General features: G+C 40.7%; 1 long non-coding RNA gene across 1 annotated transcript in view; it reads right to left on the bottom strand.

The window, feature by feature from the left end:
• LOC121361984 overlaps window positions 1-1,383 on the bottom strand; it is a 26,097-nt gene extending 24,714 nt beyond the window's left edge. The window contains exons 1-2 of the long non-coding RNA XR_005956432.1: window positions 1,253-1,383; window positions 856-1,052 (exon numbers count right to left, since the gene is read on the bottom strand). This is a non-coding gene — a long non-coding RNA (uncharacterized LOC121361984). The remainder of the gene's footprint in view (window positions 1-855; window positions 1,053-1,252) is intronic.
• Between the last annotated feature and the right edge of the window lie 24,330 nt (window positions 1,384-25,713).

Genomic DNA, 25,713 nt, shown 5'->3' with positions numbered 1-25,713 from the left:
GCATTTCAAGCTAGGAAATCTCTCTACCTTCCATCTGACTTACGGATTGTGAAAAGCTACCATAGTGAAAAACAAATCGTCGAATACATATCACATTGAAGGGCTACATGATATATCACTCAGCATGGAGTCTGGTTTGATTTACTTGCATGCAAGTAAAAGAAACTGTAACAAAAATTGTGCTTTTCCATTCCTTGTATTCCCCACAATATTCTGCCATCCCTCGGAAGGTGAAGCATGTCATGAAGTCACTGTAGGTCTGTATTCAATAACTGATGGCAGGATAAAGCCTTGCTGTCTAGGTGGATGGTACATGGCAGCACAGATAGAACTAGATGTCTCATTTCTCAGTTCATACCTAATTCAGAGAGGATTGTGGATCTTCCTGTTCTGCAGAAGAGACCAGGAAGCTAAGGAAGAGAATGATTCTGTATGAACTAACCCCTGATCTGGTTTGGAGACACCAAGGACTTACTGTGATTCAGCTGGGAGGGCAACAGAAACTGCAGCATTAGACAATCACTGTTCAGCTCTTGGGATCTTATAAAATGTTAGAGAATATCTAAAATGATGCAAATTAATATTTTCTTACAGTATATTTGGCTGTGTTCCTGGCCTGTATTATTTTTTCTGTGTTGGATACCTCCATCTCCAGCAGATATTCAGTCCTTAAAATGGGTTGGCTTTTATTTTATTCTATTTTTCTGCCATCTTATATTCTAAAGAGATGTAATGGATCAGCCCAGATATGTTTCATGTTGTGAGGAGAGGGAAGGCAATAGCTTGAAAATCGTTTACAGTTCAACACTGAGCTGATATTTGTGAAGATGAAAACTTACTCCACAGCATTTTTACCTTGTGATTTGGATTCCATGGGGTAACAATCAGCTTCAAAAATCTTGTCATGACGCTGTTTTCAAAGTCAAATAAGGAGCATCAGGGAGAACACATGACCCCCAAGTGGCTCCCCTCCAGCTTCATAACCCAAATTTATTTTTGACATTGCACCATAAGACTGAAATGATTAATCTATAATAGATTATCTCACAAATCTGCAACAGAAGAACAGAGGATATGATTTGCTCAGGATTTGGCACACTGGCAATGGCATGTCACAGCAAAGGGTTTAATGAAAAACATACAACAGAAAAACAAACTGGGGAGAGGCTGGGCTGTTGCAGAGGGGCTTTAACATGGTGCAAAGGAACCCACCAACCCAACAGCTGCATTGACCACTGACCACTTGACTTACCACTAATATTTGAGCACATAATTTCCATTGGCTTTCCAGAAAGACTTCTTTAAGTGTAGATGTTCCTCACAGCCTGCCTTGAGCTTGCATTTCTTAAGTGCTATAAAATAGAATGAGAGGTGTTTACCTTTGTGGTTGTCCTGTGGGGTCACAGCATTTGTGTTATGAATCTGCAAAGTGTAGTTATTTATGAAAAGTGTTGAATTCCTGGGGGAAACACAAACAATTGGATGGCTATACCATGTACTTGTGCTACTGAGCGCTTACCTTAATTTCTGAGAGTAAAGGATGTTTGTGTGGAACCTCCTGCATAATTTACTGTACTGTGAAACATTTACCATGGATAAATGTCAGCCTATGGAATTTGGTTAAAAAGGGCAAGTACAATTTTTTTTCTGGGACATGACTACCCCTTAGCCCAAACTTAGAAGCCAAAAGCAGCCATAAAAAATCAGAGTAACAACCAAGTTCACAGGCACCATTTTCTAGTGACAGTAAAAATATATTTGCTAGTTTAAAAAAGTTATTGCCCTTTACTATAATTTTAAAAATTGATTAGGAACACTAGAAACTTCAGAAAAAATTCTCTCTCACCTGTCTGACCTTGGCCAAATGCTGAAGAGCAACCATCAGCCTGGGAGAGGGACACTGAAAAATGGAGGGCAAAGTAAAGCATCGTTGTACTGTTACTGCCATTCAATGACACCTTCCTTCTGTAAAATCTCCAGTTCTCTTTTTACAGTATTTCCATATTTTCTAAGTAACCTGGGATAAATATGTTGGTCTAACCTTGATTTCTGCTATTTTCAGGGAGATTTACCTGCCAGTCTAGGCTGTCTTTTCTGCCATCAGAAGTTGAGCAAAGTTCTCTGTGTAGTAACAGGTTTTATTAGTCTGCAATGCCCCTTCCCTTGACCTGTTTGGACTTCTCTTTTGCTAGTGCCTCTGTCAATCCTTGGCTTTCTGTGTGGGGCCAGTGAAGGTCTCAGACTCAAGACACTTTGGCCAGAACAAAGACTATTAATTTATTTACGTGCTCCTTCAAGCAGCAATCGTCTTTAAATTGTTGGCCGAAGGCAAAAGGGCAAGTCAGTGCTGTGTCTCATGGAACTCCACGAGGATGGTGGCATCAGGGTAGGTCTGAAAAGGCTGTGGGGCCAGAGAACTGCCCCATGAGACAGCACTGCTGATAGACAGCTGTGACAGACAACATCAAGACAACTCTATGCTGTAATCTCCAGCCCATCAAAAGGAGATGTTAATAGTTTCACATAGCTGGGCTTTTGTCCCAGAGGAGAAGTCTTTGGTTCTTTGGTGTGTCTGGGTGATGGCAACTTTCCCCTTTAGTCTAACGGCTCAACAGATGAAGCTTGCCAGGGTAGTGCTGACACTATCCAGCTTCTGCAGCAATGCACAACATAGCAGTGCACAACACAAGAAAGTAAAATAATACAGGAAAATAGGGATGCTGCTGCCACAAATCCTGGGAAGCTTGAATTTAAATACCTCCTTCTCCCTCTGTTGAGGCCATGCTCCTCTCTAGAGGCTTCAGAAATTGGGTCTTTCCCTTACGCTCATCCAAGGTCCAAGAAGGGGTTTCATTTTTCTCTGCTGGGAAGTGAGATATATATGGGGAATTATGCAGGATGTTTGACCTGGTTGACAGCAAAGGCAGCAGTAACAGCGAAAATTTAGAGAGCAAAACAGTACTTCAAGCTTTTGGGGAATTGATGCAAGTGGTTCAGCTTGATGTAATTTTTTTTCCATTTACGAGCAATTTTATGAGCAAAAATATTGTCTCCATCTCTATCTCTAGGCATTCCTGATCACAAGCTGAGATCTCAGCTACAGACCAGGAATGGTGGGATGTCCAATGGCAGAGATTGCCACACAGCTTGAATTTTACACATACATGAAATATATACAAAATATATAGGGTTTCACATCTCCAATGGGAAGTATCAAGGGCTTTAGCAGACACAGAGGGCTGAAACCATCTGCAATGAAACAGGAGTCACGGCAAGTCTAGGTCAAGGATCTGGCTCAGAAAGTAGAGAGCAGCAGGGTTTCATTCCTGGCTGTACAAAGATCTGAAGTAGCCCCCTGACTCATGCCTTACTTCCCATTCATGGCATTCCAACCATAGAAAACCTGTTGTACGTATGAGATGCTAAAACTCCTCTCATGCTTTGGGATTATATAAATGAGATGAAAACACACAGAAAGGGACATGGAAAACCAGCATGCAGATCCTGGTCCCAGTCAGCCTGAGAACCTGTGTCCTACTCTACCACTGCTGCTTCAAGCTCAGGAGTGCAGGTGAGTGACAATGTGTCACCCTCTGCAGATGATGGCCCTGGCCCTGAGCCCACTGAGTTCTTGGCAGTATGGTGTAAAATGTAAACCAGCGGTCTTTTTTGTTGTTGTTTTTGTGAAAGCCAGTAATCACAGAACTAAAGCAGCTGGATGAACCACAATTTACTACCATAAACTCCTCTAGTCTGTGTTTTTCTAAAGGTAACTACAGATGCTGAGATGGCTACACTGTGGACAAAACAAATGCTGTAACAGGACGTAGCTGTAAAAAACCTGTCAAAGCTCATAAACAAATAATCATCCATTTAATCACTAATTATTAATCCAATTCTGATCTTCAGTTACTCAAAATGAACTGTTTTAAAAAAGTGATACTTGTTAGTCTAAAGCAATTTAAAAACATGTGTCCAAAAGTAATGCATTGGTTTACTGTGGAACAATGTTATTACAAGAAAATTAGGACAGTAAAAATAAATCTTATCCCATGAAATTAGCCATATGAAAGAAGATTCCTTTTGAAACTGCCCCCACCTGAAATCCTAACCTGAGTGCTGAAGGAGGCAGACAAGCATTAACAAGCAGGACCACAGCCTGCACCATATTCCTGCCCCTCTAAAGCAGGAGAATTACAAAATGGATGGGCATGAAAGAAATTACTGATTTGCCACACATATCTGCTGCTTAGTGCCTAAAAATTTAGTTTATGGAGCCTTCTTAATCTGTGTATGGAAATGAGTCAACAGCAGAAGTGCTTCTGACCTCCTTGAAGATTTTTAGCATCATCTCAACCCTTCTTAAAACCTTTCCAAGCTGATAATATTGCATTCTTGGATTTTAGTTAGTGGTTTTTTTTTTGGTTTTTTTTTTTTTTTTTTTTAATCAAAACCATATATATTTCAAATTTGTCAAATGACTGGACAAAGCAGTGTTAAAAATTCAACTGCACTAATTACTAGCTGAGCAGCATAAAAACCTCTGAATAAATGTCAGTCTAGGAGATAAGCTCTTATCTTAATCTAATGACTCCACAGACTTAATTTGTCAGGCCAGCCTAGTTGATGAAAAACAGGTTTCTATTCTCCAGTGTTAGCAGCCACATCTTTCCAAATCTTTGAAGTTGGATAGTAATACCATCAGTGTCATCATGCAAAAATCTTGTGACCAAGCCAATTCCATTGCTATTGTCCTGTTACACTAATTAAAGTTGTTTTACCCCCATCAGTGTGCAATAGGTGAAAATGAAGGCAATTTATTTTTAGATTTGTTATATTCTGGGATAATCATTCTTGCTTCCCACTGCCCACAACGATGTGTTAATTTTTGCAGCTCTCTCTCATTATCAGAAAGCCAGGCTTTTTAGCAGGGCTCCACACACAGCACAGTGCTATCCCAGGACAATTCCTGCAGTGCAGACAAAGCACACAAGTATATGTGTGTGTGGTTTATTTGTGTAGAGAAGAATAATTTTGAGCTTAGGCAATGAATTTGATCTTAAGAGATGATTTTAGGTTTTTGAAAATTTTCCCTAAAGGAGAATTTGGCATATTTAGAACTAAATGCACCAAATGTTCATAGTGTTTGGACAATGTGGGTTAACAAATAGAAAAAAAGAAATTAGCTGCAGCCAGTGTTTCCATTCCCCCAGTCTTCAACTAACTCTTCTGATGGGAACTTGGCAGGTCTTTTGTGCAAAGTGTCTCATTTCAAAGGATATAATTTAAGCAAGGTACTCTTTATCCCAATCCCAAAACTTAGAGGGGTATGCTTGGGTTTGAGGAGTTGGAAGATGAGGTTTATTCTGATGATACCCAGGAAGATGACAAAGTAACAAAAACCTGATGAAAATAATAGTGCTAAGGTGCAATCTACTGAGGCAAATCCAAGAGGCCAGTCCTGCTCTGGACTCTGTTGGCATTGACATTATGAACTTTATCAATATTAGATATATTGAGATATTCACCTGCTCTGTTGTATCTGGTTTTATAGCAGCGCAACTCCACTGGCTTCAGAAGCATTTCACACCATACAACCAGGAAAAGGGAGTGAGAGTTAGCCACCTTTTTCTGTTATTACAAAATCTGATGCCCAGAGCTGATTGCTCTGAAGCCCACGTTACTTCCCAGACTGGCAGGAGTGCAGGGTCAGAGCAGCTCTGTATGGGTGCAGCACAGGTCATTCTGGGATTTGTTTTGGAATGCTCTAGAAGCATTTCACTGTTTGGCTGGGAACACCCTCTTGGATAATACAGATTTAATCAATTAGATGACAAATGTCCATCCTCTTGCGTGAGAACACTGCCTACTCGCAAATTTAGTCTAAGTAGGACTGCAAGGGGACCACACAGGTCATGTGCTGGCATATCTACAAAAGCATTCAGGAGCTGGTCCATGCACATTTTCTTTTCAAAGGCTCACCTGTGAGCATGGACAGCTAGTTTAGCATCTGAGTCATCCTGGCTGTGACGTGATCGGGTGCCAATACTGTAGCAGCCAAAGCCTTCGAGCCTGTGCATGCAGGCCATGCTGTCTAGATGGGCCTCTTTACCTGCAGCAGTGCAAATCCTCAGCAGGGACAACACAGAAGCTGAGAAGAAGGGTGGGAAGCTGCGTAAGCTGCAAAAACCTTCAAATCAGAAACTGTAATTACCCCTGCTAATTGAGTTCTGCATCTGATGTATGCAATGGCCTCTTCTAACATCCTGGCTAACACATCATTGCTTATGGCATCTTCCTCTTAGTTGAGAGTCACAATACATCTTTCTTCCTGTTTTACCCACAGCCGTGCAAAGGAGCAGAGTTTGCAGAGTAGTGCCAGGTGAAGTGTTCATGGTCCCTAATGTGACCCAAAACAACAGGGCTGCTGGATAAATTAGAGGCAGATCTCCACAGATATATGAGCTCCCTGAATACAGATCAGTACCTACTTCAGATTTTTAAAGCTTCTGGGCTCCATGTTGTCATTGGGAGTTGAGAGCACAAGGGTTTTTGAAAATCCCAGAGCCTGAAACACATTTGAGCACTGCTGCCTACTGTTTCCTTGGATCAAGACAACTGAACTCTTGGAAAGCACTAATAACAACAACAATAATAAACATTTGATGAATGGTCTGCAAGCTTGAGGCCTCATCTGAACAGAGCTGAATTTATATCCATTGATTTCATCATGGAAGTGATGGTTCACTCTGAACATGCCAAATTCATTTATGTTAGGGCTATGGCCTAGAATAGCATTTTTTTAGTAAGAATTAATGGCTCCTCATTTCTCCTGCTCTGAGTCACAGTTTGAATCTACAGGCCATTCCCAAGAAAATAAACACATTGAAGTGAAATTTTCAAAGTGATGTTTGAACACCTTCTCTCTGATGAAATCCCACCTATTGATCCAGTCAAATGACTGCAGCCTCCTCAGGTTCATCGTGCAAAGTCTCCTTGACCAGCTTATTACGACAATTCTTCAGGTGCACTGTGACTGTCTTTCAGTAGAGGACAGGTGCCAGCTAATCAAGTTGAAAAAAATGAAAACTCCAATAGATTAAATCCTAGTCCTGGTGAAAAATATGGCAAAATTCCCATGGAAACTAGTGGCTGCTTGTCTCTTAAGGCATTATCTCAAGTCTCAATTGCCACTGGAATACTGACTTCCTGATTTATGCAATGAGTTTACTTGGAATTAACAAATTTATTGCCCTTTCCTCAGCAGCTGGAGCAGCGAAGGGGCTGGCTCACATAGGAGCCATTCCCTAGGGGTGGTGTAGTGGGATCCAACTGGCTTGGGTCAGGCTGCCCATGCTTCAGGAGACTTTGGGGTTTCATGGCTCCCTTCGCTCCCTCTATACTCTCCAACACTTGCTCCTGTCATCCTGCTACAAAAAAAAGTTTACCTGCTCTGGCCTGCAAAGGCGTCCTGCTATTTTTGGACTGCAGCCTATAAGAACAACTTTGGCTGCTAAGGAATAACGAATCGTTCTGAAAGAACAAAAACAGGTTCTTTATGGAAAAATATTGTGACTCCCAATCGGAGGGCCGTGGATCCAGATCAATTTCCTAGCAAAGAGGAATAACTCTAATCTAAACGTAAAAAGGGTTCTGTCATGGTGAGATACAAATGTAGGGGTAGCTGCCAGGTTTGAGATTGGTCTTGATGAAGTATTAGTGCTGACAAGCCAATAATGAGCTAAGGCCCATGGTGAGGCTGCAACAGGCTGGGGCCACTTGGCTTGACTAAATGAAGTCCAAATGCTTGGCACCACTGCTGGAGGCAGGACAAGAAGAAGTCAGAAGGAGCAGGATTTCTTTCTTGATTTGCAACAAGAATATCACAGTTCACACACCTTGTGTGCAAGTGCAGGACAGTGTGTGCCTTGTTAATACCTTTGATGCAGCATTCCTAAAAGGAAGTGATTGTCAATTTTGCTATAAGTGAGCACAACAGCCTTAATTCAATGTGTCAGATAACATGAAAATCATGTTGGCTTATATTTATGACTTATCGCTTTATCTTAGTACTAGAGATGTTTGGAGAGCAAACCAACCCTTCAATTTGTGTTTTACTTTGCTTTTTTTTAATCATCTAAGCCTTGCCAGGCAAATCCACAACATTTATATACCATTGCCATATCTGCTGCAGAATAGGGGGGAAGACACATCAAATACACTGAGGGGGTATTTTTATTAAGTCACAGGTTACGTGACTTAAGGGAAGGGTAGAGAATTGAAGATAGGCAAGAAGTGCCTTGATGGGTACCTGATGCACATGCTGTTGCATAGGTCAAGCAGAGCCACACTCAAGCGAGCACTACTGATGCTTTGTATTTCTTGTGGCCCTTAGATACAGTCAGGATTCTTGAGCTGAGATTGGAAAAAGGATGAGCCTGGACCCTCCAGTGACTAAGAGACCCATAGGAAAAAAAAAAAACAAAACCCTTCTGATGAATAAAGAAAAGGCCAGAATTCAAGCTGTTTGTACCAAGGTAAAAGGTCCCAGATCATCTTGAGAATTTGGGAGCTTAAGTGTCTTTGTTTAGGATCCTGCCACAAATGATGACCTGGGTCAGTATGGATGGAGGGTTGTCTCATACCTAGAGGTTGGTTAGCAAATCTCCACTAACACTAAAACAAAAAGAACTGTCTTGGTAATTCTGATCATGACTGTTTTTTGAGATGAGGCCAAAGCAGGTATAAAGCTGGGTTAATCTCAGTTGTTCCAAGACATGCTACTCTGCCATTTAGAATGCCTTCCGAAATGTTTGGGTGAGGCTCTTGCATTTATGGCAGGGCAGTGCTATACAGAGAACGAATAGCTTTGTGGAGATTGGCTTCCTGCAAGTAGGATGCTTTCTCCTCTTTCACAGAGGTCACTGGCGTGGCCACACTTTGAATGACGTGTACAGTTCTGGGCACCACAATATAAAAGGATATAAAACTATTAGAGATCATGCATAGGAGAGCTGTGAAGATGGTGAAGTGTCTGGAGGCAAAGTCATATAAAGAGCAGCTGAGGTCAGCCTGGGCAAGAGGAGACTGAGGGCAGACCTCACTGCAGTCACCACTTCTCATGAGGGGAAGAGGAGTGGCAGGCACTGATCTCTGCTCAGTAACCAGGAACAGGACCCGAGGGAATGATCTCAAGTCATTTCATGAGAGGAGAAGTCTCTTCACCCAGAGGGTGACTGGGCACTGGAACAGCTCCCCAGGGCAATGGTCACAGCGCCAGCCTGACACCTCAAGAAGCATTTGGACAACACTCTCAGGCACAGGGTGTGACTCTTGGGGTGTCCTGTGCAGGGCCAGGAGTTGGACTTGATGATCCTTTCAACCCAGCAGATTCTGTGATTCTGTGATTTTTGGCTTTGGTAAGTGCACACTGACAATATTCCACTTCTGTTTCAAAGGGAACCTCCAACCACTCCCAAGTACCAGCAACTATTGCCCCTGTTATTGGCTCAGTTTCCCTACACTCTCTGGGAGAAGAGGCAGACAATAAAGGGAGCAGTAGAGCTACGCTGATTCTTGGGACTGACAGTAAAAGTACTCAGTTAACAGACTGAGTGAGGGGACTCAGATTTGCTTGCAGAATCCCATCTGAATTGCACTATTCTTCCAATCAAAGTGATTGTGAGAAATTCTGATTTTCAATTAATTTTTTTTTTTTTTTTTTTTTTTTTTTGCATATGGGAAAGAAGATGCCTTTGTGCAATGACTGTTTAAAAATACTTCAAAAGAACTTGAATCAGTCCATGACTGCACTATATACAAATTAAAATAATTGATTTTTTGGCAGCCTTTTAAGAGATCTATAAATTAAAGGGATTTCTGATACATTTTGGGAGACTTTATTTCATGTCAGCTTTCAGAGTGCCCTCCCTCCCAGAGCTGAAAGTCAGCCACAAAACCAGACAGAGCCTCTCATTTACTATGCCCTCTTGATTCAGGAGTCAGTGGATCTCCTTCAGGAGTGAGCATGGCTGGGCATGGTGGGTCCTGGATCCCTGCCAGTTCTGTACCCTTCCCTTTCATTTCTGCTTTGAGAACTTTACATCAAGAAATAGAAACTGCCCCAAACCCACCCCTCTGACAAGTTAGTTTCTCTCCTTTTCTCCATTAGTAGAAACTGATTCCCTCACCCAGTTTGCGTTGCACCTGGGCTGTCCCCATTCTGTGCTCTGATGGCAATGGGTTCAGTTCTATCCGTGATGACCTAAAAATAGCACTCAATTAACATTGCATTTCAAGAATTGGAAAATTTCCCAGAAGTCCATTCTTTTTTTTCTTTTTCTGTTTCATTACATTTTACAGTAATAATACACAAGCCTGTAGAAAACATGACGGGTAATGAAAAAATGTAATTAATATAAGCAGTGTAAAGCATTTTTTTTCCCTCCGTTGTCCTTGCAGAAAATTACTGCTTTAAACTGAGCAGGATGTGAAAATGCATAAAGCAAACAGTAATATGCTGTGGTTTGTAAATATCTTATGCAAAATAGTTAAATCATCTGCTGTTTATTTTTCTTACTTTGTGTCACAAGCTCTTACTTTTTTTTGTTTATTACTTTTTTCATTTGCTCTCTTTTGGGGGTTTGCTCTCTTTCATCTTAAGAAAGTCACTGACTTAACTATATTTTTTTCTGCTACAGCTAATTCTTCTCACCATCTCCTCCTGTTTGCTGGCTCTGAAATGCAACATACTCTGCAAAAGTGTAGTGAGCCAGATCCTCACTATACTGAGGATCTGCTCTCCTTGTTTTGAGCTTTAAAAAAAAAAAAGAAAAAGAAAATAAAGCACTCTTATGCTACAAACAAACAACTAATTATCCCAAATCCTGCAACAGCATTATGACTAACTAGCATTCCTGACTATTACTATAGGATTCCACACTGTTTTAACAAGGCTGCCTGGTCACAGTTCGGGAATGGGCTGTGAGCAATACACACACAACATTAACTAGCATGGCACAGTATATGCCATGTCTCCTTGGAATATTTCTCTCTGGCTATCTGTAGAACTTGTAATACCCAGCAATATCTGAAGGTCACAGCAGAGTTTCTGAGCTGAAATACAAAACAGCATTCCAAACACATCTTCTGTGGCCAGACAAGAAACTGCTTATGGTTTATTTTCCCTCCCCCCTCTGCACAGCTGACATCCAACATTAGTTATTGTTTATTTTTGTCTTGTTCCTGGTTCTAAAGGTTTCCCTTATGGCCCTGATTTATGTGAACTTTCAGATATCACTCGGGGCTTTTCTGCCTCGTCCCCTCTGATGTAGCTGGTTCCCCTGTGAAGGTAGGTTTCCCCAGCTGAAGATCTGTTCCTCTCTCCTGTGGCATTCTGTGCAGCCATTTGGAGTCCCAGATGTAGGAAATGAAATAATCCACGCTCATACAGTCATGAAAGTGCCCATCTGGCACACAGGAACATCACGCATTGGAAGCACACAAGCGTGAGCTCACTTTTGTTATGGCATTTCATAAACAGAGATGCAGTGAGCCAGCAAGTCAGGTCCTTTGGATAATAACAATCGTCTCCATCACACATTGTGTTTAAAAAACAGGGAAAGAAAAAATCAAGACAAACTGGAAAAATTTGCTCTGAGGAGAAATTTCTACTTACAAATGTTTTTTTTCCCAGCGTCCTGCTGTACTTACACCTCTCTGGCTCTCACCACTCTCTATGTAGATTTAAGACAATGGTGACAGTTGAAACATAGCCAGTTAACTCTTAGTTAGCTCTGAAATCATCTCTTCCTCACTGTTCAGTTAAAGGAAGAAAACATTAGATCATACTTACAAAAGTGAGTCCTATAAAAACAAATTGCATGTTACTGTTTCCTTATCACTACATAAAATTCACAGAAACAGTCTAATAAATGACCTCACCACTCAATTTTGAAGTATACAAATTAAAGACAGCAACAGATAAGCCAAGAGAGATTAATGTACAGTGTGTGTGCCTGTATGTGTGTTTGCATGCCTCTTTGAGGATATACCCATATGCTGTTGACATTCAACCTCTGGAATTATAATTAGGGGAAAAGGCAGATGTGTAAATTCATCTTCCTGGGCAGCATATATATGTTGCACTAGTCCCTGATTAATTCAGTACTTGAACACTTGAAGACATTTACTCTAAGACAAAAGGTTTCTGTTGGGATATGTTGGCTAATAAAGGGGTAGAATATGATGAAACAATGAACAGCCCAAAATGATGGACTCAATTCAATACAAGTAAGCAAAAATCAAGATTATTTATACTATTTTAGCTTTGCAAAGTAATTGAAAAAAGACATCCTGGGCATTTTGTTGGATATCACTGCATGCTGTAAAGAAATCTTGGGATGCAATAAACTTCTCAAGACCCCCACCATTAGTTCTTCTGACAGTGCTGGATCTTCAGAGGGATTGCTGCTCAAAGGGGTGAGATTTTTAAGGTCAGGAAAGAGCGGAAAGAGGTGTCAGGTCTCCTACACCATTGCTGGAAAACTACACCCATTCCAAAGTGGGGGTGTGGGCCTGCCAGGGGCAGAGACCTGCTGTTGTCATCTTATTGCAAAAGCTCCATACCTTCTTGGTGATTTCTTACGGGTAGCTCCTTGCAGCACTGACTCTCTCTTCCTCAGAGCACAGCCAACAAACTCCAACTAACTTCTAAACCAGCCAACCTACTCTTTACAATACCCATCCTAATTGGATCTAGCTGTGGCCTATTAAGGGCAGGCCTGTTCCTAATTCTTGATAATTAGCACAGCTGTAACTCCTTAGGGGTGAGATTACCTTCATCACTATCTCTATTCTCCTACATTCCATCCATCCACAGCCTGCCACTCCATGGTTTATGAATATTATAAATTATGGATAAGAGTAAAAGAAAATAGTATCTGAATTTTACATGACCCAGTTTTGTATTGTATTTGGCAAACAATATCTTGTCCAGTATATTTTAAATACTAAGTGCTAAGTTAGGAAAACAATGAGATGTTTGTAAATATGATAGACCATTACAACATACTGTTTCTCATTTGAAAAGTCATTTGTGCAAGAAATGATTATTGACCCATAATATGTAAATGATTGAAATACAGAAATTAATATTTGGGTCAACTCATGTCTTTTTCAACCATGAAATGAAAAGCTCAGGATTCACATTCCAATTCATACATGAAAGCATTACAGCAGTATTACTTCGCTATTGTATTAATTTATTTTTGTCTTAGTTAATGACATACAGAGTTATATCTCTACTTTCAAATGAGGAGGAGGCATTGTATGCCACAGTAATGTTTCCACCCAGGATGTCCCCTATTCTGGACTCTTTACTGGTGACAATAAGTCAAATTCAGAGCTGATATGGAAGCAAATAAACAGCAATGCCACCACGAAGGAGGTTTTAGCCCTAATATACCTTAGAGGTTGCACAGGGAGGACTGGCTCCTGCAGTGCAGCTCCTCTGCTCTGCCTGGGCTTGATACTCATCTCCTTCACTTGAGTTTTACCCAGTGTAATTGCAATTAATTCAGAAATACAAACAAGACAGGATCGGTGCGTTTAGTGCTGTGAGGTAATCCTCATTCTAAGGGTTCTGCTTCTGCTCCCTCCTCCCTTTCCCTGAGTCATGGCGAGTCTGTGGGAGTGTGGGGTTTCTAACTGCACTGTGGGAGTACTCCTTCTTCCTGAGGGAGCTGCAACAGGCCCCTCAGCCCAAGGTGACTTTCATTCCAGCGAATTAATTCAGTCCTCATGAAGCATGCCAGGTTGTGACCCCAGAGACTCAGGTGCTCTCTGTCTCCCCAGAAGGAGTGTGCAAGGCCTAGAGCAGCAGGCCAGCCTCTGTCCCTGGCGTGACAAGAGGCAGCCCGCGAGCCTGTGATGAGACACCTCCCCAGCCACTCAGGGCAAAAGTGCCTCAATAAGGCTGTCAATAAGGGCCAACCCATGCAAGCTAGACCTGCAATATATTTGACTCTTGGACTATTATCCATTACATTTCAAATGCATTGGCTACCAAGCTTAGCTGGATTGAGTCTGACTTAAGATCAACCATCCAAATAATTCATTAGTATCCTATAAACTGTGTGCTCCGTCTTTGTGGCTTTTTTATGCAAAAGTAAACAATGCCTCATTCTTTGTGCCATCAGGTATTGTATCACTTGATGGGTCTATCTCCTTAAAGAGATGCATAATTTAAATACAAATAAATGTATGAGTGAAATCCATGTAGAATGATATTCATGACAGACAAAATGAATGAAGAAGAGACGGGCAAAACAATTTAGATAATACCCAAAAGCAAAGCGTCACAGCTAAATCAGGATTAACCCATGAAGCATGATGTGTTTCATGAAATGACTTTGGTATAGTCTAAAATGACAATGACTCAAATGAATTAAGAAGGGCAGCATTGCATCAAGTTTGCTCCAGTGTTCAAACATGTTACACACGTACTGGATCATGTCTACAGGAAAGAGCCTGATTTTTTTAGTTAAAATTATATATTATTATATTTGCATATATTTCACAGACAAAACATTTTTTAAAAATTATTTTGCATAAAACTATTTTATATTCTAGATCGAAATTATTTTAAGCAGCTTTAAAAGGTAATAGACCCAGCTCTACATGGCTTGCAAGATAAGGTAAAGAAAACCACAGCAAAAGGGCATGTTTGGGTGGTGAGGAACAAATGTTATACCCCAGCACCGCATAAAATGGCGGTGAAAGTGAAGCAGTGATAATGGTGGTGGTCAGTATTGTAACTACCGCCCTCATGGTGTGATTTAGAAACTGCCCCCATTGGCCAGCTGTAGGGGAGGGGCAACATGCTCCTGGTCCTGCCCAATTAATCATCCTCTGGTTTTCGTAGTCTCTGGTGCAAAAGGCAGACCCAGATGACTAATTCTGGCAATAGAGGCCCTGCTTGTCAACAAGATCTCCCTTTGACAGAAGTGTGATTTGGTTTTAATTTTCTTTCAGCCCATTCATTTATTTGAGGCTAATGGCTGACATGAATCATAGCATTAGAAGGGAGAAGCACGATTTGTACTAGCAGTCTAAAAGGGATGGCATGTCCACCAGGGATGGCAGGAGCAGAGGGTGCAGTTTCTCGATGCTTTGCACACACGAGCCGGGGATTGGCAGAGCGGACTCCAAACTCAGGCTCACAGGGAGGGCAGCACCAGCTGAGAGCCAGCCAAGGTGTAAGTGGAAAGTGGTGCTCCCTTGCAATAGATTCGGTGGGAGCCTCAAACTGACAAGGTGATGATTACTGTGGCCCCAACCAAGTGCAGCCTTTGTTTAACTTTACTACTATGAGTAAGCTAATTGACGTCACTGGGCTTGTGTGCTTAAAAGCTCTGGTTGTGTTAAAATACTTGGTGGGCCAGGGAATAATGGGTGTTTAGCACCTTGCTGGGCACAGCCTGGGACAAGCCCTGACCCTGTGCAAAGAGGGTGTGCTCAGTCCGTGGTTGCACCGCCCCACACTCCCCACAGCCCCATAACGCTGGGCATTGCCTAAATCACAAAACACGTTGCACCGAGGCAGACAAAGCTAACAACAAAATTAGCAGGAGTCAGTCCAGCTGACTCCGTAAAATCTTCAGAGTTTCAAAATCAATCTTGAATTTACCTCTAACCTTGAAAACAAAACTAATTGCAGAATGTAAGACTCTCTGAACATGATAGGAAACTTGATAGGAATACCTAGGAAAAAACCACATACGCTTTGGATAAACCCCCCATTTTAATTGTATCAATTCTGCCAATTAATGATAATGGAAGAGCAGCCCAATTAGCTAAATAGCTAATAGTTTTATCAAGCAGAGGCTGGCAATTTAAAGCAAACAAATTCATTCTAATTTTATCCCCTTGCACACCAAGATGTTTAAAGGATAATGGGGGATCCAATAAAGGATATTGCTCAAATAGAGCTACATTTAAATCACCTAATGGCTTTAAGAGTTTTACCCCAATTAACAAAGAAGAAACATGAACATCATTCAGTGACTTCCAGCATAATCTTCATTAAAGAAAATCTTCATTAAAAAAATAATATATCCTCCAACTAAGGGCAAAATGGAAAACATCACTGACTTTTCCCTTAAAAACAGTGACTTCTCCCAAAACAAAGGCTCCTCTGTAACAGCAAAAGTATCAGAGAAAAAAAGACTCTCATGTCTAAGCCTCAGTATATAAATCATCTTCAAACTGTGGTCATTAGTTTTAACATAACAGTGGATTTGAATAAAGGAGATTGACCTATCTAACATATTTAAGACCAAATCCTACTGTTACCTAAATCTGAAATAAGTTAAGGCTATTGAAGAGAATCAAAAGCCTTTTCAAAACCAATAGCCAGAACAAATTCCCCATGATCATAATTTTGAGGATAAAAAATCCATTAAAGTGATGTCTTTGATTGCTATTAATGAAGCAATCTGGAATAAATCCAGAGTGATCCATATGGATAATCGAATCTCTCATTTTCTCACATTTTACAGATTTGGGCTCTGATTTATGTGACAGTGATGGGCAAAAGGCTCCTTTCCTTTTGACTCTGGGCTGCCCAACCTGGACAGCTGATGGCACAGTCTCTAAAGAGAGCTGGAAGAACAATGAACTCAATGCTCAAAGAAAGAAGAGCTCAAATAAATCTACTTGCAGCCTCAATCATATATCCCCAAATATCTCTCCTTCACTGCAGGTCTTGTGAAGGTTACTGTGGGCTGCAGAAGCCACCAAAGTGCTGCTAATTAACTGGCACAAAGCTCCCTCCTTCCTCAATATCTCCCTCATGGCTCAGAGGTGCTTGGCACTCTCACTGCCCTGCCAGGCTCAAGCAGAGACAGGGATGTCACCCACAGGGCAGAGGTGGCCTCCAGAAAAGCCTCAGGTAAAGCCTTTGGCTGAAGATTAGCTGCTTTTGGGGGAAGGTAGAAAGACTTTCCCTTCATTGTTAAGCTCTTGTTTGCCCAGTCAAGCAGTAAGAGATTTAGGCTTTTCTCCCCACCTTTTTTTTTTTTTTTTTTTTTTTAAATAATGTCATGACCTCAGAGATAATGCACTCCCCTCATTCCTGGAGCTGTGGCCAGGTCACCCTACCTAGAAGTAGGGTGGGTGCAGGAGGAGCCCTTTTCTTCCCTCTGCCACCCACAATGCCAACCCCAAAGTTTTACTGCTCTCCTTCTCTGCCCTTCTCCTTTCAGACAGATGATTCCAGCACCTCACCCCTCAGCATCAGTTTTATGGCTTCTGGATATATCCTGGCAGGCAGCAGTCTCCCCCTTCCCTGCAACACCCTGCTGCCAGCCAAATCACCTCCATGAGCCAGCCTGCCTTCTTCCCTCCCCTCACCCCTCCATCTCTTCTCCCACAGGGCTGTCATCTTACCTGGTGCCTCGGTTTCTCTTGCTAAGCTGACCATTCATATTCTGGTTCCTTTGGATTTGCTGAAGAATTTGCCACTCATCCTAAATTTTGAAAACTTCATCAGAAGACCAGTAGTGCTAGAAAGGAATAGAAAGTTTTCATTTGTAACTTGGCTTTTTTGCTGCCTGTAATCTCTCTCTAGGGTAGGTGCCTACCTCCTTCACCTTTCCCTTTCCCTAAAGTCAGAATTGCCTGTGGTCTGGAAACTGTCACATCCTGCAAAATCCTCCTGACCCCATGCCACAAGGTGCCCCCCATCTCTGAGCAACACTGTCTCAGTCAGAATTCAATAATGTACTTGTGTTATATGACCTGGTAGGAAGTGATTTTTATTTGAAACTAAATTTTAGATTTCAAGCAAGAACAAAAAAAGTTAGACAGCAGGTCAATACACTTTGTACAGATACCACACTATATTTTGAACTTTCACCTTCATTATAATCCTAAACTATCTTTGAGTCAAATTTAATTTCACAGGTGTAACAGCTCCTTTTCTTTCTAATCTACTGACTGCACATTGAAGGCAAAAGCTCATGGGTTCAGGTTTTTTTATGTACTTTTATCCAAAGCAGATGCAGGAAGGTCTTTAGAAGTCTGATCTATATGTAAGGAATAGTTACTAACAGAACCATCTGCCTCTCAAATAGATGAAATTATATATAAAACTTTCCCTCTGACTTCACAACCAACTGACAATCTCCTGTTGCTCCCGCTCTTGCAACTCTTTTTTGCATTTAGTTGCCACTAAAAGATACGCAACTCCAAGCTGGTTTCTTTTAAAAGTGCTGCATCTATCATGTCAGTCAACATGGATCCACGTGTCAGAGGTGTCACTTTGTAAAAGGATGCCCTTGTGTGACCAGGGTCAGTAAAAACGGCTGGTTTTCCTTATCACAGTGCAATTAGGACAGAAGCTGTCTCCTTTTCAGACTCACTAAAAATGAGGTAAACAGAAAAACTTAAGATCAAGAACACAAGGCTGAAAAAAATCCAACTATTCCAATATTTTATGTCTGATAATTACCAGTAGTGGATGTTCAGAAGGAGAAGTGTAAGAACAGGCCAGATACTGAAGTTTGGCCAGTGTTATGTACCTGTGGCCTAGGCAATCTTGTTCAGACTTGGGCAGCATGTAGTGAGATTACAAAATCTTCAAGCTAGACTGGAGGCCAGTTGTTGACAATTCTTGAGGGTACAGAGAGATTACTGTTTTAATTCTAGAGTACAATTATTTTTTCCTACTTTTCAGCGATCTGAAATGTTTCCTGCAGCTCATTTAAATGATCTTCATTGTTCTTTATTGCCCACAGCACTTTTCCTCAAGCTCTTTAATGAGCTTGAATCTGAGAGGTGAAAGCAGACACTTTACCATGAGCTTTTTAGAACTTTTGCTGACACAGTAGCTCTGGCCACACGTGTGAAATGGTCAGACAATTGTTAGGAAAATTGGGAGAATTAAAGAAGTTGAACCAGCAATGGCAACATCAATATTCTCTACTAGTGATGGAAGAGAGCAACCATTTCCCTACCAACATATGCCCTTGCAGATGGGTGATTCTAAGAGCAAAAGTGCTAAGCCCTGACATTTGCAGGATGGTGTGGAGATTGTAGAGCAGGTTTCAGGAAGTTTACCAGTCCCAGCTGGGTTATAATCTACAATGGCCACAGTACAGGTAGACATCTAATTTGAGGAGTATGCTTAGACACGTATTTGGGAGATTCATTAATGAGATTTGACCTGGAAAGCACAGCATCTTTCATCTGTATGAAGGCAGTGAGTAAGATGGAAGGAGCATTTGGGGTGGAGTGATTCAGCCTGCTGAGCCCACCTGTCATGGCTCTGACAGGGAAGAACCTTTCCCACATGAAGTAAAGCTATCAAAAGTTAAGAGGATTTCTTTGCAGCCGGACAGGGTAAAAGAAGGGATATGTGAAATTTTCTTCCCAGGGCTGTTAAGAGTCTCTACTGGCAAAACTAATGGGAAATGTAGCAAATCGTAGTCATAGTATTTTTTTAAGAAACCAATGCCACTAGTCAGCTCTGGGACACAGATTGAAAAATACAAAAGCAGTTATGAATTCCATTAGCTTTTTTGAAACCAAAGGAATTTTACCACCAGGGAACAAATTCTGCTGCTGGTTACAGTGATACAATTTCAGTAAAACTGATGGAACAACTACAGAATTACTAGTGCTAAAGCAAACAGAACTACTACTACTTCAGGTACGGGAAGAATCTGCTCCAAGCCCCTGGAATGCATGTTAGGCTGTGATGAACAGATATAACTACAGAAATAACTATCTCACTGTGTTGAGTAAGAGCAAGGAAGAGAGAGAAACCTAATTTATGATGTTCTACCCCTTAAAAAGAAACCTGAACATACAGCTTATTTTTATAATTAAATGTGTTACCTGAAGAACAGTTGCACACACTCATTTGCATAGGATTTGGTATACATCTGTGCTCTTCAACCAATTACTCCAAACCTTGAGTATTTCCTATAATTAATGTCAATATGCTTAGCTTATTTGTTATAAAAGAAAAGAGTTTCTAATTAGCCTTTTTGATGTGCAAAACTTCAGTATTTCTCTCTAGTGTTTTTCAGATCGTGTTTCTTATTTTATACTACTAAGTGATAGTAAGACTTAAGACTAATTCTGAAGATAGTTTAAATTGCAGGTATGTGATAACTAGGCCTTGACCTGGCACTCACCACGGGGTGAGGTCCTCCTGCTATGAGCAATGTCAGAAGTTCACATAATACCAACTGGCCTTGTGACAAGTCAAACATTCCAAATTCCTATTAAATTCAACCAACACTTTGCATATTTCCCTTTATTATAGTGATATACACAATTCATCTTTAAACACAAGCAAACCCTACTTGCCTTCACTGAACCTCAGGAGAGTCTTTGGGAAGAACAAAACCTTCACAGCACTGCCATTCAGAGGCTTATCACAACACACCAGGGACACAAGTAAATCTCCAGCAGTAGAAAAGAGTACAACTGTAGTGAGCTGCCTCGATGTAGCAATAAAGAAGGTCGAGATGGGCATTTTTTTTTACACCAGTAAGCCCTACAGATAGACCAGACAAATTAAGAAGTTTTTGCCAAGCCAAAGGATAGGTTCTGTCAGCAGAAAATAACAGGGGGGTGGAAAGTTAAGTGTGCAGACTCCTATCACTTACCTCTCTTTTTTCTGGGAGGAACTTAGCACTGAATTTACATTTATGTAAAACCACGGCACAAGATTGACTGGATGCCTATTGGAAGCAATTGAAATATTTTCTTTTCACTTTGAGTCTTGAATTAAACTAAATGAGAACAGAGCAAGGCCTGGTCTGTGGAGGCATACAGAAAAAAAAAAAAGTGCTTCTCTATTAAATTGGACATTCAAAGCCCTTTATTGAATGCTGAAACAAGATGTGAAATTCCATGACAATCTCAGGTTTTCTTTCCTGTGCAGCTTTTATTTAACACAAAGAGGCTTATATTGCATATCATGGGGCCCTTGATCCTGAGCATTAAATATAATAGCTTCCCTAGAAGCTTTATAGCCTTGGCAAGACAGTATAGATTGGCCTTGTTGGTTGATTTGTTAATTCAAACAAGAATAGCACATTTCTAAAACTTTGGCCAAATTAACATCTTTTTGACTGTTCCAATGAGCTAATATCACAGTAGAAACCTGGAAGCGGTAGTCAAGTCTTTGATGATTTATTTAGTAGGAGTCATCTTGTAGCTAATTGTCTGCAATTTTTAACCTCATTCATGTGCACTGCTGATTCTTCTTCCAGCATCTGCAGTTTTCTCCTCAAGCTTTCTTACATCTCTGTATGTATCATTTCCAGATGGCAACTCAACTTCATCACAGTATTTTTATGAACTTGCCAAACCACATTCAAGATCTTCAGACTCAAAAGTAAAAGATAAAATCATCCTCAGAGGGCACCTCACCCTTCTGCACCCAGGCACATGAAAAAAGCAGAGCTTTAGGCTCTGACATTTACATTAATGATGAGTCACAGCATAGGGTTCTTTGGTTTAGTTTTTTTTGGTGTTGGAATTTTCACCTTTCCATTCTTCTTCTGGATTTCTCACCTTGAAACCATATCAAAAGAGAGTAAATACTGGTGTGCCATGTTTTCTGTTTGTACTGCATAAGTTACCATCTCTGTAGTGCTGGCCCCAGCGACATGCATACTTTCAGTCACTGCAGATGTACCACATGAAGAATGAGGGATAACCAGGCAGGGAGGTTTTGGCTGGGAGTACAGCAGACTTTCACACCACATTCACAGTTAATCTTAGCAGAGATCAGAATTAACTCAAATGCTCAAGACATTTGATGGCGGTAACCTAGATTTTCCTGGGTAAGTTCAAAGAAGAATCTGACTCACTGTTTGGACCTGTTTCCAACATGGTTTAAGGATTGTCCTGATGTCTGGTAAGTCATAAAAATGTAGCAGTTCTAGTCACATTTCTGGTTAATCTCATGGGATTCTTCATGAGATAGAAAGTGCTTCCTGGTGGTTCTCTGCCTTCAGTTATTCCGATGCATGACCCAGCAATTGTCAGGTGTCTGTTTTGGGGTGGTTTTATGCCATGAGTGAAAGAAGGGCTCTTTATGCCTGGTTTTTGTCTCCTATTTGTATGTTTATGAAGACAACTGAGTCCCTTGGGAAATGGAAGATACTGTATTTGGGTAATATTATTACCATCACCTACTATGATCCATGCCTGTGGGAAGATATTTTTAAAAATAATAAATTCCATTTTGCTAATGTAGCTATTGTTTAAATGTAAAATATAATTAGAGTATCCACCCAGGGTGTATGTTGTTGTGTAATTTTATAATACTACATCTAGATGACTGTTGGCATTCTACCTATGTACTTAACCACACCCAGGAATGCTGGTATTGCACAATTACACACATCCTGTTGACTAATTACATAATAATTAGTATTTTTAGCATTCAAAGATGCACTCAAGTCAGTTGTGCAAGATTTTATGTCACTGCAAATTAAAGAAAAAGAATAACAAATATATCTAATAAACAATGCTGTCCAGATAGCTTACTGAGCCTGGACAGAGTTTCCAGCAAATAGCATGTAATACTTCATACTGCATTTTAAAATGTATGACATTTTATACATGTTTGGCAGAAACCCCCTCTCCCCCTTACCTTTTTTATAAAACTGTTGAAGTAATTTTGTATTCAAAACAGAATTTCTGTAGTCTGCCTCCTGAGTTATGATCACTTATCATGACCAGAGATAATTTTTGGCTGAAAAGGCACTGTGATGTGCCTAGGGAAGGAAGATTGTTCTTTACAACGGCAACTCTGGAAGGAGTCTGGGAAATGGACTTTTAGTTAGCAATTAGTCGCAAAATATCCCAAATACTGTTGTTTTAAGAAAGTGCTACTGATTAGTCCTTGTCACTTGGATCTGGAACAGATTTTCCGTAAGCCTGAGTGGAGTGTCTTGATCCGGTCTCTTGGTTCTCATGATGTTGATGAGAGACTGGATGAAAAGTCTGGCTCACCATTTGGATTTAGGAGATTTAAGATCAGAGACTTTTTGTTGCAATCTTGTCTTACATGTACTTAAAAAAATGTTTGTATAACGTAACTTCTAAACTTGTTGTTAATCTTAATTCAGTCAAAATTTACAGAAGGTGGCACAGAGTCCAAGCCCTGGGTCTTGCCTAGGGCACAGTTTGATTAGCTGCAATGCACCAAGTGGATTGAGTATGATGTTTCAGAGTGTTTCTGGCCTGCCATTGCTAGTTTCCCTGGAACCCTCAGCTGTGCACATAGACCTTTATGGTGAGAAAGATGGAAAATATAGACTATGTTCCCACCTCCAGCTGCATTTGTGAGGTAAAAGAGCAAAAGTTTTTTTACACATAGCTTCATTTTTTTTTTCTTGTCATGAATTTGACTTCTACCTTGTCAGTTACTGAGGCAGCAAATGATTTTCAAGACCGTGAAAACAAACCACTCCCCAGAAGTTTCTGTTTGGACTGTTTCTCTTTTCATAGGCCAAAAGGTTATAGTGCAAGAGCAGCTTCTTTCAGCTACTCTGAAGATAACTTTTTGCTGCCCTAGCAAGTTAAAAATTGGTATTTTAGTCTGAACATTTGCCCTTGCCAGGCAGTTACTTTCTAGTAAACTAACACTTCTATAAAAGCAAAGTGGGGCTGTTTGGAAGGAGAGTGATGTGAGACTGCTGAAATAAATGACACTGTTCAGTTTAGGGACACGTGCAAGTTGCTTCATAACTGCCCCTTAAGCCTTAGCAACCCCTCTACCCCAAATATCAGCAATAAAGTCAGGACAGTACCTGCACTTCTTTGCTGCTGGCAGACACTTAAAAAGAGGCCAGATTTCTGAATTTGTAATTGGGACTCCTGTTATTTCTAAAGGTTCTTTTATGTTCACTGCTTTCTTGCCTGGGGTGCTTTACCCATGACTGGTAGACAAGAAATATCAGAGGGACAGGGCAACCATCCTCACCTGTTTACCTTGGTCACCACTGGCAAGCAAACAGCAACCTGATTTCCCACTGGGAACCAGCCTTTCCTCTGAGAGCAGTTGCTTGAAAAACTGTTCTTCAAACATAAGGCCACAGTTGACATGATTGGTCAAATCCCTCTTTTCCCTTCTTTCCTAAAGAAAAAACAAAGCCACAATGAATCTACACACTCTGCTATTTTCCTCCAACAGAAATGCTGTGGCTCATCTGCATATATGATGAGCAGTATTTCATTATTGAAAATAATCCATAACAAAAAATTGCACCTGGCCAGAAACCTAAGACCAACTTGCTTCCTGATGTGATTTTAAATGGCTGAGATATTAAACACTGAAAAACGGGGTTTATAATGGAAGTACTGACAGACTATTAACTATAGCAGTGCTGCTCTAATAAATGAAATAGCCTGTCGTAATCTCTAATTCATAAATATGCAAATACAAGGCAGAGGATTTGCTCCAAAGGATGTCTCTATAATTTTAACTGACCTTTACTGATACTAAGTGAGCCTGTTGCTTCTGGTTTTGTGCATTGAATAGAAAGTACAGGGAATCCTGTCTCTTTATGCCCAAGGCCCACTTCAGCTCCCGTAAGTGCCAAAGGCAAAACCCTTGCTACCTTCAACAGGAAAAATCTGGCCCCAGAACATCTAAAATGTGAGACACCTGGCATTAAACTGAACTCCTGACTGTACTTGATTTTAATTCTGTTCTCATCTGTGTTAATTATTATTATATTAATTCTTCTGTTTGAGAGAAATTAAGCACACATTTGCCCCATGTGTCAAAGAGCTTGACCTGCCAAAAAGCACTTACTTGCTCAGTGATAAACAGACCATCAACACAATGATATAAATGTTGAATTTTAGCCAGTTTCCTGTTCTGCACCAAATGGAAGTAAATCCACTGACTTAATATTTAATAACCTAAATGTAATTTCTTTTTTCTGCCTCGCATTACACAGTAAAGAATTGGATAGCTAGCAGTTTTGCAAATTCCCAACCCCTAATTATTTTAAGCTATTCATCCTGGTATCTGTCCATTGATGCTCAGCCAAATTGCCAGCAGGGGAGAGATCTGTCCAATCCAGGAGCTAAATGAGTCACTGAGAGTCAATCTGTTTTTTTCCCTTGCTGCTGGGATTTCCTTGGGTCCTGGCCTCACTGCTCCAATCACACAGACACAGCTCCAGGCGTGGGTCCTCTTTGGCTTCAGCTGCCTCCTGTCTCCCGTGTCTGCTCTGCTCATCACAGCTGTTGATGGGCTCTCACCGGCTGGCCACAGAAGACCAATACTTCCACCACACTGCTCTTACAGCTCTTGCTCTGAAGGAAAATGAAGACATCTTGGCCTTTTTGAATTTGCTGATGAAGTAATACATCAGGTATCTAGACAGAAAGCAAACCACATGAATAAAATGTGTCAGCTGGGTTAGATACTAATTTATTTGCCTTAAGTTCTGGGAACAATATCTGCAGGTTTTTTCCAGAGAATTCAGTTAAGTTCCATAGAAACTGAATACTAATATGATTTCTGTAGCATGGAAGACAAATAGGAAACAGAGAAAAAATAGACTCATCAGAAATATTAGCTGCTCACTATCAAAATATCTGACAATGCCACAAGTACAATTTATAAACAGGAACATTTAGAGCCTAACTTTTCACAAAAAAGCAAATTCC

Source organism: Pyrgilauda ruficollis, unplaced genomic scaffold (genome assembly GCF_017590135.1).
Source record: "Pyrgilauda ruficollis isolate IOZ18807 unplaced genomic scaffold, ASM1759013v1 scaffold6, whole genome shotgun sequence".
Taxonomy (NCBI): Eukaryota; Metazoa; Chordata; class Aves; order Passeriformes; family Passeridae; genus Pyrgilauda; species Pyrgilauda ruficollis.
The sequence above is the reverse complement of the archived record's forward strand: the minus strand, read 5'-3'. Positions and strand labels throughout refer to the sequence as shown.